Below are 12,759 nucleotides of genomic sequence, written 5' to 3'. Positions count from 1 at the left end.
GACCCCATGAATTGCAGCACGCCAGGCCTCCCTGTCCATCACAGTCTCCTGGAGTTTACTCAAACTCCTGCCCATCGAGTCGATGATGCCATCCAGTCATCTCATCCTCTGTCGTCCCCTTCCCCTCCTGCCCCCAATCCCTCCCAGCATGAGGGTGTTTTCCAAAGAGTCATCTCTTCGCAATGAGGTGGCCAAAGTAGTTTCAGCTTCAGCATCAGTCCTTCCAATGAACACCCAGGACTGATGTCCTTCAGGATGGACTGGTTGGATCTCCTGGCAGTCTAAGGGACTCTCAAGAGTCTTCTCCAACACCACAGTTCAAAAGCACCAATTTTTTGGTGCTCAGCTTTCTTCACAGACCAAATCTCACATCCATACATGACCACTGGAAAAACCATAGCCTTGACCAGACGGACCTTTGTTGGCAAAGTAATGTCTCTGCTTTTTAATATGCTGTCTAGGTTGGTCATAACTTTCCTTCCAAGGAGTAAGTGTCTTTTAATTTCTTGGCTTCTTTAACTTACCGTAATGCTTTCGAGGTTCACTCGTGCTACAGCACGTATCAGTTCTTTGGTCCTTTTCGTGACCAGGTAATTTGATTTTGTGTGGATGGACCACGGCGTGTTTATCTGTTCATCTCTTGGTAAGTCTTTCGTTTGTTTCTGTTGTGAATAACGCTGCAGCCAGCATTCATGGACATGTATCTGATTTTTTTTAAAAAGAATGTATTGGGGTATAATTGATTGACAATGTTGTGCTCATCTCAGAGATGTAGCCGAGTGAATCAGGCCCCATCCTCCAGCCTCAGAGCCAGTGATGGCCGGCTGAGTGTCTGTCTCTCGTTGTGTGATTTTGCATCACTGTGACACTCCTTTTCTGGAATCAGAGCCCCCTTTCTGCAGCCCTCCTGGCAGGACACTTGTGTTGACGTTGGGAATCTTTAGTGGTAGCATCTTCTTCTCCTTCAGTTGCTCAGCCATGTCCGACTCTTTGCGACTCCCTGGACTGTACGCCCACCAGGCTCCCCTGTCCATGGGGATTCTCCACGCAAGCCTACTGGAGTGGGTTGCCATTTCCTCCTCCAAGCTATAGCATGTGGACTCTTCATTGCCACTGACCAGGGATTGAACCCCAGCTCCCTGCATTGGGAGCGTGGAGTCTTAGCCACTGGACCATGAGGGGAGTCCCATCTCCACGTTCTTAATCACAGCTGCAAAGTTCCTTTTGCTGTGTCATGAAACATATTTGGACTTCCCTGGCGGTAGAGCAGTAAAGGAATCACCCACCAGTGCAGGAGATGAAGGTTCAATCCCTGGGTCAGGAAGCTCCCCTGGAAAAGGAAATGGCAACCCACTCCAGTACTCTTATCTGGAGAATTTCATGGACAGAGGAGCCTGGCATGGAGTTGGAAAGAGTCGGACACCACTGAGTGACTGAGCACACACAGGAGACATATTTATGGGGTCTCGAGATCAGGGCCTCTGGGATCCCTTTTTCTGCCAACCATTGTAAGCTCTTCTGAGCCCTGAATCAAGTACAGATCCCCACCTTGGAGTAAGAGCACAAAGCATGCCTCCTGGCGTTATTGTCTTGGCTGGCTCTATGTCTGCGTGCCGTGTGACCTGGTGTTCTCCGAGAGCTTTCTTCATCTCCTAAAGGAGCCACTGCTCTTGTTCCCACCCTCTGTAACCCCGGAAAGATGCTGTCTCTCCCGCCGAGGTCCGTGAAGCTGCCGAGGCTCGTTTGTATGCATGCAGTTTGGCGAGAATGAATCACAGCCCGCTACTCTTCAGGCAGAATCACGTTAAATGTTGTCCGTACCAAGTATGAATTGAAAAGAGCTGTTTTATGTTACACAGCATAGGAAAATAGATTCCGTGTCTCGGAGCACGGGAACAATGGCTCTTGATCACAGGTCTTGAGGCGCCTTGCTAAGTATTGCATCTCATATTGTGTGATACTTGTCATAATTTGTGGTACTCAATTTGATAAATGCATTTCTGGAGGGATTTAGTTTAAATATGAACTCATCAAGGCCGAAAATGGTCAGGGAAAGACTCCAGGGTTTATACCCAGGAATTCCAGATTTACCTTGTAAGAGCCCTCCTTGCAAAAAGCTATTTAAAAAGTCAAATTGGAGATTTTCTTGTTTAAATGTTACTGCGACGCAAAGAACATAAGAAATGGATGACAAGCAATGGGGAAAAGGGAGGCTTTTGTGTCTGTGGTTAGTTGAAATAAGCGGAGCATTCAAAATAAAAAGGAAAACCAAGCAACAAAATAAAATTTAAAAAAAAGAAAAAAGGAGGCACCAGCTCTTCGCTTTGATTCTCTCAGAAAAGCTTCCCACAGATGAACGTCCACAGGAAATGTCTTTCACATGTGTAAAAATGCAAGTCCCCCAAGACCGTCCTTGGAAAGAATCTTTAGACACCTGCGGAAAGCAGCCGCTAGCGTGTTAGTGACTCAGCAGAAGGGACAGCCAGACTTTGCCAATGCAGAAGAGGGGAGTGTGCCCGAGGACGAACGCCCAGTCCGTGTCAGACCTTTAGAAATGAATCCCGAGGATGTCTGACTTGCCAGTCTCTTCCCTTTTTTTTCTACAGTTACTGGAAAACGGAGAGCATCCTCAGTCACGGATGTGTCGACGGGGCTCTGTGTTCTGAGCAGAATTGCAGTCTGTTGTCTTGGCCGTGACGCCCGCTGAGCGGCTTGCTTGGGCCCTACCTTGGAAGAAAGCTAAAGTGGGTCAATGAACAGCTGACATTTCCATTGCAGTTGAGGCGGGGAAAGCCCGCCTTGCCGGGCCCTGCTTGATTTTTTGCATGACTCCAACGTTCTTTGTCGATATCTGACTGTTCGAAGGCTCACTCAAACCTTTCGTCCACCTCAGGTCCAGTGTGGTGTCTTCCCTTTCCAGACCTGTCAGTCTGTCTGTAGTTTTGCCCCCCTGTCCCGGGCCCAGCTGGACCTGTGTGATTTTATATCTGCTTTCTTTACTGCATCCATGTTGCACAGGTCTCCTCACTCCTCTGAGACTTCCTGCTCCCTCCCACCTCCACCACTCTCTTTTTTCTTTTTTTCCCCACTCACAAGGTTGCAGTGTCTTTATCTCACTTTGCTATTAGCCTGGTTCCCATCCACCCGCCCACCCCCAGCACCCAGCAGAGATGTCTCAGTCAGTTTAGGAAAGGGGCGAGGGTCTCTAAAACCCTGTTGCCCAGACAGGCATGCCACGGTGCCTCTCAGCATGTGTGGGTACCAGTCCTAACAGAACAGTTAGGGGCGCCTCCTCAATGCAGGGAACAGAGCTCCTGTCCTCATGGAAACTCCAGCCTTGGGGGTGGAGACGGGCAAACAGCCCAGTTCTTGGAGTAAGGTACACCATCTGTTTCTGGAAGGCCGTGCGGGTGGTGGGGAAGACGGACTCGGGCAAGTGCACATTTCATCCTGTGATGAGGGGGGCAGGCCCCACTCACAAGGTGACTTTCTACCAAAGACTTAAAAAAAAAATCTATTTCCCACTGGGCCTCCTGGGCATGACAAGGCCACTTGAAAAAAAAAATATATTATCATGGTTGTCACCGGATGACATAGGACCTCACAATTTGATTTCTTGCCTTGTCCCAGGGCCAGCTTTCATTTTTCAATACTGGTGCCAACCCTCACCCACACCAGAGCCGGGCAGGAACCACGGGGTGTGTTTGTCCATTGGGTCCCTCCACGTGGGCCGCCAGTTTTCCATGGGGTCTTCATTCTATCTGCCATCTCCCTGGATGCCAGCATCTGTGCTGACTCTGGACGTGGTCAGAGACTCTTGCCTAGGACTTGCTCTTCCGTGTCACTGTCCTTTTTCTGAGTCCCTGGGAGGATGTCCTTATGGTTTCTGTTTCCCAACCGAAACTAAACCACTTAACAGAACTGGACTGTATTTTTGTGCAGCATTTGTACACGGTCCCTTGGAACAGTGTCTCAAGTTTAGTTTCCGTGTTGTCAGACATGGAAGTTAAGATGTAACCCATGTCTTTGGAAAAAATCATGGACTGCATCGTAGAAATGTCTAGGCTGTCCAGACACAAACTTGTGAGCCAGGAGCCTAGACTATCTCCTCTGGGAAATTCAGTCTCCTGAAACGAGGCCCATCTATGGGGAGATGGGCTTCCGAGGTGGCCCTAGTGTTAAAGAACTCGCCTGCCAGTGCCAGAGACGCAAGAGACATGGGTTTGATCCCTGGGTGGGGAAGGTCCCCTGGAGGAGGGCGTGGCAACCCACTTCAGTATTCTTGCCTGGAGAATCTCATGGACAGAGGAGCCTGGCGGGCTACAGTCCATGGGATTGCAAAGAGTCGGACAGAACTGAATCGACCAAACACACAGGCGCATATACCAGCAGATACTCCTAATAATCTCACCTCCTGTGGCTGATTGTCCCTAAACGAATGGGTGAAATTAGTCTGCGCTCAAAAACTTGCCTTGGAAAACTGTGTATTTTTGGATGATGGCATTTTCCATGCATTTTCTTGCCTAACTAAGCCAAGCCGTCTAAAAGCAGCCGAGTCCAATGATGATACAGTCAAGGTTGCAATCACACTGAGAAAAATGAAAGGCTTTTTCATTTCGGTCAAATATTTGTTGAAAAGTTATTCAATTTTTGCAGATCTCTGCCGAAGGGAAAATAGCACTTCAGCCCTAAAACCCCAATCATCTAATCACAATATAAAGCTTTTAAAGAATGCTCTGCTCTTTGGAACAGACCGCTAGGATTAAAATGACCTTAAAGCATAAACTCATTTTAGCAAGAGCATGCCTTTTATCATTCCACTGAGCTGTGGGTGGAGGTCAGTGGTAGCTGAGCCAGGCTCCCAAATTAACTCGACTTCTACAGTATGAAAGCAGAGGGGACCCTCTTTATATTCCTGATTGCTGTTTGAATTGATCATCACGGGTTGAATTCTCAACATCGCACAATGCCTCTTTTGAGGACTTTTTCCACTCCTAGAAGTCACCTATTTTCTGCCAAGACCACCTCCCCACCTCCAACACTTTTTGGCTTCATGGGAGAAGGAACTCCACTTGCTGCAAAGTTCTTTTTGTAACTGCAGGGAATTGAAGAATAAATGTGAGGGCTCAGAAGAGGAGAACTCGTCACCTATACCTTCTATGGTTCATCTTCCGTTTTAATTCAAACCAAAGCATAGTGATGATTACTGGGCATTTCTCAGTGTTTTGCAGAGAAACATGAATAAACACACACAAAGCATGTCCCGTTTTCATAAAAATCGAGTAATTGTCTTCATGCAGCCTCTCTTTATTCTTACTGCCCATGGAATGAAGCCGATCCTCAGAGCACTGCCTCTTGTCAGCAGTTGCTTTCAGAAGTCAGGATTGGATAGTTAGAGGACTACACAATCCATGGGCCCTCTCGGCCAAGTTGGAGTCTAAAGACAGATGGCCTTGGACTTACAGTCCTGAACCTCAGTGTTCTCCAGTCCCCCTCCCCCTTAGGCATCCTACATACATATTTTTACAATAAAGCAACTGAACACCTAGAACAAAGCTTCATAAACTTATAAACTAAGTTTATACTTGTCTCTTCACCCGTAAATTGTTGATATTTAGGCCGGTGCCGCACACGGCCTTCCCTAGCACGTTAGTTCTCTTGGGCTTTTAATTTAACACAGGGTGCACCCTGCTAGCTACATTGCCATGCTGAGCTCTGAGTGAGGAAGCTGGTCAGCAGGATGCGGAGTGGAAGACAGGGCAGAGGCCAGAGCAATGATTCTTAGAGCAGAACCTTCTGTGCTGGAGTCACAGCTCTTCCATTTACTGGCAAGGACCTTTCCACACCCGGACTTCTTTGTCTTTAAAATGTACATAATGAAGGTCGGTATAGTCAAAGCTATACTGAGGCTTCTCTGGTGACGCAGATGGTAAGGAATCTGCCTGCAATGCGGGAGACTTGGGTTCCATCCTGGGTCAGAAAGATGCCCCTGGAGAAGGGAATGGCAACCCATTCCAGTATTCCTGCCTGGAGCATCCCATGGACACGGGGCTACAGCCCATGGGGTCGCAAAGAGTTAGACATGACTGAGCGATTAAACACAGCAAAGCAGAGTCAAAGCTATGATTTTTCCAGTAGCCATGTATGGATGTAAGAGTTGGACCATAAAGAAGGCTGAGCAAAGAAGAATCGATGCTCGTGAACTGTGGGGCTGGAGAAGACTCTTGACAGTCCCTTAGACACCAAGGAGATCCAACCAGTCCATCCTAAAGGAAATCAACTTGGAATATTCACTGGAAGGGCTGATGCTGAAGCTGAAGCTCCAATACTTTGGCCACCTGATGTGAAGAACCAGCTCACTGGGAAAGACCCTGATGCTGGGAAAGATCGAGGGCAGGAGGAGAAGGGGGCGACAGAGGATGAGATGGTTGGATAGCATCACCGACTCAATGAACATGAGTTTGAGTGAGCTCCGGGAGATGGTGAAGGACAGGGAGGCCTGGCGTGCTGCAGTCCAAAGGATCACAAAGAGTTGGACATGACTTAGTGACTGAACCACAGCAACAATGAAAGTACCCACTTTATAAGTTTGTTCTGGAGCAAATGACTAATAATGTCCATAAACTCTCTAGAACAGTCCATGGCATGAGGCAAGCATTGTATATCTGTTTTTTAAATTAAGTCACTCTAAAGGCAGGCTGCAACTCCTTCACTCCAAAAGTTTTGGTTGAGGAAGTTCCGATAGCCTGTGTGTGTTATATACCCTACATACGCCAATCTTCATTATTATATCCTACTAAAAGCAAAAATGGAGTGTTGTTCTGATTTCTGAAATGAAATACAGAATTTACTACTACTGGAAAGACAGAGTGTTTTGACGGCATCAGTAGTGGTTTTAATTACACTGAATGTTATAGATTGCTAACGTTCCAGACAGTTCAGTGAAATGCACACCCAGTAACATATCTGAATATCAAGCAGACTCTGTAAGGTGGGTTGTGTTGACTCCATGTATTGACAGGGTGATGATAATGAGTCTTTGTAAATTCTTCTCATAAGTGTAGAAATATACATGCCAATTGGTCTGTAGCTTGTCACTTATTAATTGGGAATTTCTGATATGAAGGGATTCATTGAGGATATTGTCTCCTGCATTTATAATTGGTTGTTTCTTTAAAACTAGTAAATGTCACATGAAGAATCACCACACTTTGCAGATAATATCTGCAAATTTACAGCCCTGTTGTCTGACTGTGGTTCCTACTCCAGTTAAAGAATCCTGTTAACACTTTCATTGTTTACAGCTTTCGTGTATTACATGGCATTCTATTTCCCTCTGCCACTTCAGCTGGCAGAAAATCCCACTGTAGAAATTGTGCTGTAGAAAATCCCACTTTAAGGAGGCCCTGTAGAAGTCCTGTAGGGCAATGGGGGCTCTTAATTAACCATCAGTTTTTGTTCAGGTTGGGATGGGACTGGGCTACGTGGAGGTGTGAGGGCTTTCTAATTTTCTGAAGTGAATTGAAATGGCCTCTGACTCTCGCCAGCTCCTCTGTTTAGAGGTGGCATCTCTTTCTCCATCCCTTCAAATCTGTGGTAGTTTCTTTTTGTCTAGTAGAAAGGGACCCTGTGAACCTCTCAGTCAGGACCTCTAGAAGGTTTGCACCTCCCCCTCTTAGATTCCTGAGACCATCCTTTCTGAGGCATCCAGAGAGGAGAAACCACGTGGAGACGGGGGCCAGCCATTCCCAGCGTCCTAACATCTCCTCCAAGGCTTCAGAGAGTTGAGTAAGGCACTCTTAGGACGTTCAGCTCGTAACTACAGCCACACAAGAGAGTTTGAGCACATCAGCAGAAGTACCCAGTCACCGCCCACAGTCATGAGAAGTCATATGTCCTTGTTCTTTTAAAACACAAAGGGATGTTTGTTACTTAGCTATAGCTAACTGACACATTGGTGTTGGGAAATACCCACTGCAGAGGCACAGCTCCTGCATTCTTCTTTGAAAAGGCTCTGTCCTGCCAGAGGTCAGCTCTGCTAGCCAGGCCCCAGCAGCCCTGGCATTCCTAAGCAGCCCTGACATTCCTAAGAGTCTGAGATGTCACGCATGGCTCCCTGAGACTGGAAGTTCCTGCTGCTGAGTTATTTGGGGCCAGATATGTATGCTGAAAGGCAGCCCATCTTGGAAAAAAAGAAATGAACCTCAATAGTATTTTGTTCTTCCCATTTAAAAGAAGGTCATGAGTCATAAAGAGCAAGTTGTATATTTCTTGTCCTTTGCAAAAATCTCGTGATACCCTAAAATCACGTTTTCAATGATCTGTTCAAATGATCAGGCATTAAATCCTTCCTGTTTCAGCCTTTGTATCTTCTGATTCACATACAGATTCCTGACCCAGGGACTTCTCCCTCTGTCTCATGATCTAGAATCGTGTTTCATCCCAGTTTCCTCCCTGCCTCTTTCAGCTACTGGAGAGGTTATGATAATGAGTATGCTTGGCTCGAAATGTTGCTGGTCTATGTAAATATAGGATTCTGACAATCGGAAGAAAAGGCAAATTGATATTGGGAAGGTAACAAGTACTGCATGTCAGAGATCCTCATGGCGACAAAGAGGTGGCTCCCCTTGCAAACTGGAGTTGCAGCGGTTAACTCCTGTTTTCCTGGCTCCAAGTAGCCAACATCAACTTCTTGGAAATACTGTCTGACCGAGAAATCTTACTGTCTCATCTCTGCCCCCAGAGCCTGCCTCCCTGCCCCCCTTCTCCAGCTTTTCTTCACTCATTAAAATGTCGATGCTTCCCTGGGTGGCACGTTCAGCCCTCTCCTCTTACTGTTGCAGGAAGTGAAAGTCGCTCAGTCGTGTCTGACTCTTTGCAACCCCATGGACTATACAGTCCATGGGATTCTCCAGGCCAGAATACTGGAGTGGGTAGCCTATTTCTTCTCCAGGGGATCTTCCCAACCCAGGGATTGAACCGGGGTCTCTTGCATTGCAGGCAGATTCTTTACCAGCTGAGCCACAAGGGAAGCCCAAGAATCAGTACTGAAGTGGGTAGCCTTTCCCTTCTCCAGAGGATCTTCCCAACCCAGGGATCAAACCCAGGTCTCCCACATTACAGGTGGTTCTTTACCAGGTGAGCCACCAAGGAAGCTGTTCAGAACAGCAGCCAATTCCGACTCTGTGTTAGAACTGTTTCTTTGACTTGCTTTTCATTACTTTTGTTATTATAATCATACGTGATGACCTGCCTCAGAGAATCTCCTGCCCCTCCGCCTGACTTTGCTCAGAACCCTGTCCATCTGTAGATGGCAGGAAGGAAGAAATGAACACATCCACTGCCTGAGGCTTGTCATTCTAGGAGATGTTTTGAAGATGAATGGCCATTTTACTCTGCTTCCTCACACCCCCCATCTCTGATCCATAAAGGAACCTGGCATCCAGGCCCCAATAAGATGGCTATTTTGAGGTGCTAATCTGCCATCTTCTTGGTCTACTGGCTCCGCGGTTAAAGTCTCTTCCTTGCCTGAACCTCTCTGATCTCTCGGATTCATTGGCCTGTTGGGCAGCGAGCAGAGCAAACTTGTACTCGGCAACATCCCCACTGTCACCTCTTCCACTTGGAAACGGTTGTACAAGTTGTTCTCCTTGAAACGCAAAGTCAGGACCCAAAGATGCAGATCACAACTAAGGAGAGCTGTTGAGCGTCTGTCCGTGCAGAAGGGAGAGGTTCAGTTCATGAACTGGGAAGCAGCATTGAATCGGATGACCCAGCGCTGAAATCGCAAAGAAAACTCCTGAATCCAAACAGGATGTGCAAACGTTTCTTCTGGAAGAAACTGGGATTCGGAGGCCATAAGAAGGAGATGGGGAGGAGGAGGAAACCTTTTCCAAACTGGGTTCACGCCTTGCCCAGGGCTCCTTGAACTGCCCTGCTTCTAGGAGATGTGTTAAAAGGACTGCTGCATCTTTATCAGATTCCATCTTTATCAGATTCCAAGTCTGTTTTCCATCTCTAGCTATGATTTTTCCAGTAGTCGTGTATGGATGTGAGAGTTGGACCATAAGGAAAGCTGAAGAATGGATGTTTTCGAACTGTGGTGTTGGAGAAGACTCTTGAGAGTCCTTTGGACTGCAAGAAAATCCAACCAGTCCATCCTGAAGGAAATTAACCCTGAATATTCATTGGAAGGACTGATGCTGAAGTGGAAACTCCAATACTCTCGCCACCTAATGCGAAGAACTGGCTCATTGGAAAAGACTCTGATGCTGGGAAAGATTGAAGGCAGGAGGAGAAGGGGACGACGGAGGATGAGATGGTTGGATGGCATCACCGACTCAATGGACATGAGTTTGAGCAAACCCTGGGAGTTGCTAATGGATGGGGAGGCCTGGCGTGCTGCCGTCCATGGGGTCGCAGAGAGTCAGATATGGCTGAGCGAACAACCACAGTCCTCTTCTGAGTCCTCTCCTAATCACCTGTGGTCATCTGTGTCCACCTGGATGTCCTATGTCCCACTCACGATTGGTGTTCCCCAAAAGCTGATACACCCCGTCCCCATTGAGTCCCCCCCCACCTGCATCTCCTCCTCTATTTCCTAGCGCAGTGAGCCGTGACACTCTCCACTTGCCTAGTTGGGGAGGTGTCGCGTTCGGGGGTCTCCCTTGCTGAATTCACGCCTCCACGTGGTCATCAAGCGCCCTCGGTTGAGTGTTTACAGTCGCTCATGTTTTCCTGCCTGATGCTCTGCACTGCCCTAGACGTCCCTCATCATTTGGCTGCCCAAGGGGTCTCCGGACCGTCAGCATCCCCCCATTCTGATCGCCCCCCACACTGAGCTATGGGCCTTAAAGGACAGATCCCAGCAACCCACTCCACCGAGGATGAACTGCTGATGAGCCTTCCCGCCTCGTCCCTCCCATGCCCTTCTAGCGCCTGCCCTATGCTCTCCTCTGCACATTCTGTGTTGCCACCTACGTTGGACTCACCCTGGTTGCCAGGGCATATCCTCAACTCCTAACCTTTGTGCCTTGATTATCCTGCTCTTTCAGCCGGGAATATCCATCCCCATTTTTTTTTAAAAGCTTGGAGGACTCTATGCCCTGGCCTCCCTTGATAGCTCAGCTGGTAAAGAATCCGCCTGCAATGCAGAATACCCCGGTTCGATTCCTGGGTTAGGAAGATCTGCTGGAGAAGGGACAGGCTACCCACTCCAGTCTTCTTGAACTTCCCTTCTAGCTCAGCTAGTAAAGAATCTGCCTGCAATGCGGGAGACCTGGGTTTGATCCCTAGGTTGGGAAGATCCCCTGGAGAAGAGAAAGACTACCCACTCCAGTAGGCTGGCCCAGAGAACTCCACGAACTGTATAGTCCATGGGGTCACAAAGAATTGGACACAATTGAGCGACTTTCACTTTCACTATATGCACAGTTCAACTTTCATCTTGTCCGTCTCTAACTTTCTGATACCTTCTTCAGCCTCTGGCAAAACCACCACCCCCCAAAAAAGCAGACTGGTTTTGTTGTTCTTCTCCAAGTGGCATTTATCATATTTCGTTGTAATTGCTTGCTTCCGTATTTTTCTTTCCATTAGACTGTGAGTACTCAGACAGCAGGGTTGCTGTTTTTTCTCTTTATCTGCAGCAGTTAGCATGGTGGAGCCTTGTGATAGTCAATAATTGCATCGAATTGAATTGTAGATAATCTGCTTGAGGTTAATGGGGAGTTAACCTGATAAAACGTTATTCATCTAAGGAGACTTCATGCCCTGTATTTATAATGTGCATTGAAATCTAAAGCTTTTCTTTAAAAACCTTGAGACAAAAACAATCTGATAGTGTTTTTGTTCTCTGCTATAATACTTTTAACTCTCCCAACCTCTGTGGATTTTGCCACGGTAAGTATCACTAATATAAATAAATGTTAAGTGGCTCCAGCTCTTAAGATCTCCCACTTGTAGAACCGAGCTGCGAGAATCAAGTCACGAGTTCTCAAGGAGTCGTCGCTTCAGACCACCTCACCAACCATCTCCCCTGAATCTTTTCTTGCAAGTATGCATGAAACCTGCGCAAATGGCATTTGACTTGCTGGATATGGTTTGTGTCCATTTTAAAATTTTGATTCCTTGTGAACTCCTGTTCACCATTGTTTCCCTCTAGGAGCCTTTTATCATTTCTTTTCCCAAAGTAAACTGCCTTTGCCTCCCTACCCGCCCACTCCACCCCACAAGCAGTGTCAAGAGCGGTGGTGGGAATGTGTGTTTGCCACCTCACCTCTGTTAATAGACACAAGTGGATTCTGTGTGTTCACGGAAAAATTTGTAGGCTCTCTACTGGTGTTATAACTTAAGTGGCCAGGAATGAACCTTAAACCCCTTGCTTACAGCATTCATTGAATACGATTCTGGGACACAGAGGCCCAGGCTCCAGAATGCTACTGGCCTTGATTAAGCAGTGATAACCCAAGTGAGGGTTGTCAGAAAGCCTTGGGACATGTCTTTCTAGGTGGCTAGAGAGTCCTCAGCCCGTAACCTCTGCTGTAGCTCAGCTTCCTTTAGAAAATGGATGCCAAGTTTCTCCTCGGTTCATTTTTAATAGAATCATTGCTCGGTATTGTATAAAGAGCTTTCAATAACAAAGATAATGGAATTGATTTCTCCGTGATAGATTTAATGTGCAGCTAAGTAAAATTTAACAGAACTCAAACAGGCAGCACAAATATCAACGTTATATTGAAAACTGCAGCCCTGCTTATGTAT

The sequence above is a fragment of the Muntiacus reevesi genome, chromosome X, assembly GCF_963930625.1.
Source record: "Muntiacus reevesi chromosome X, mMunRee1.1, whole genome shotgun sequence".
NCBI classification, from domain to species: domain Eukaryota; kingdom Metazoa; phylum Chordata; class Mammalia; order Artiodactyla; family Cervidae; genus Muntiacus; species Muntiacus reevesi.
Note: the sequence above shows the minus strand (reverse complement) of the source record.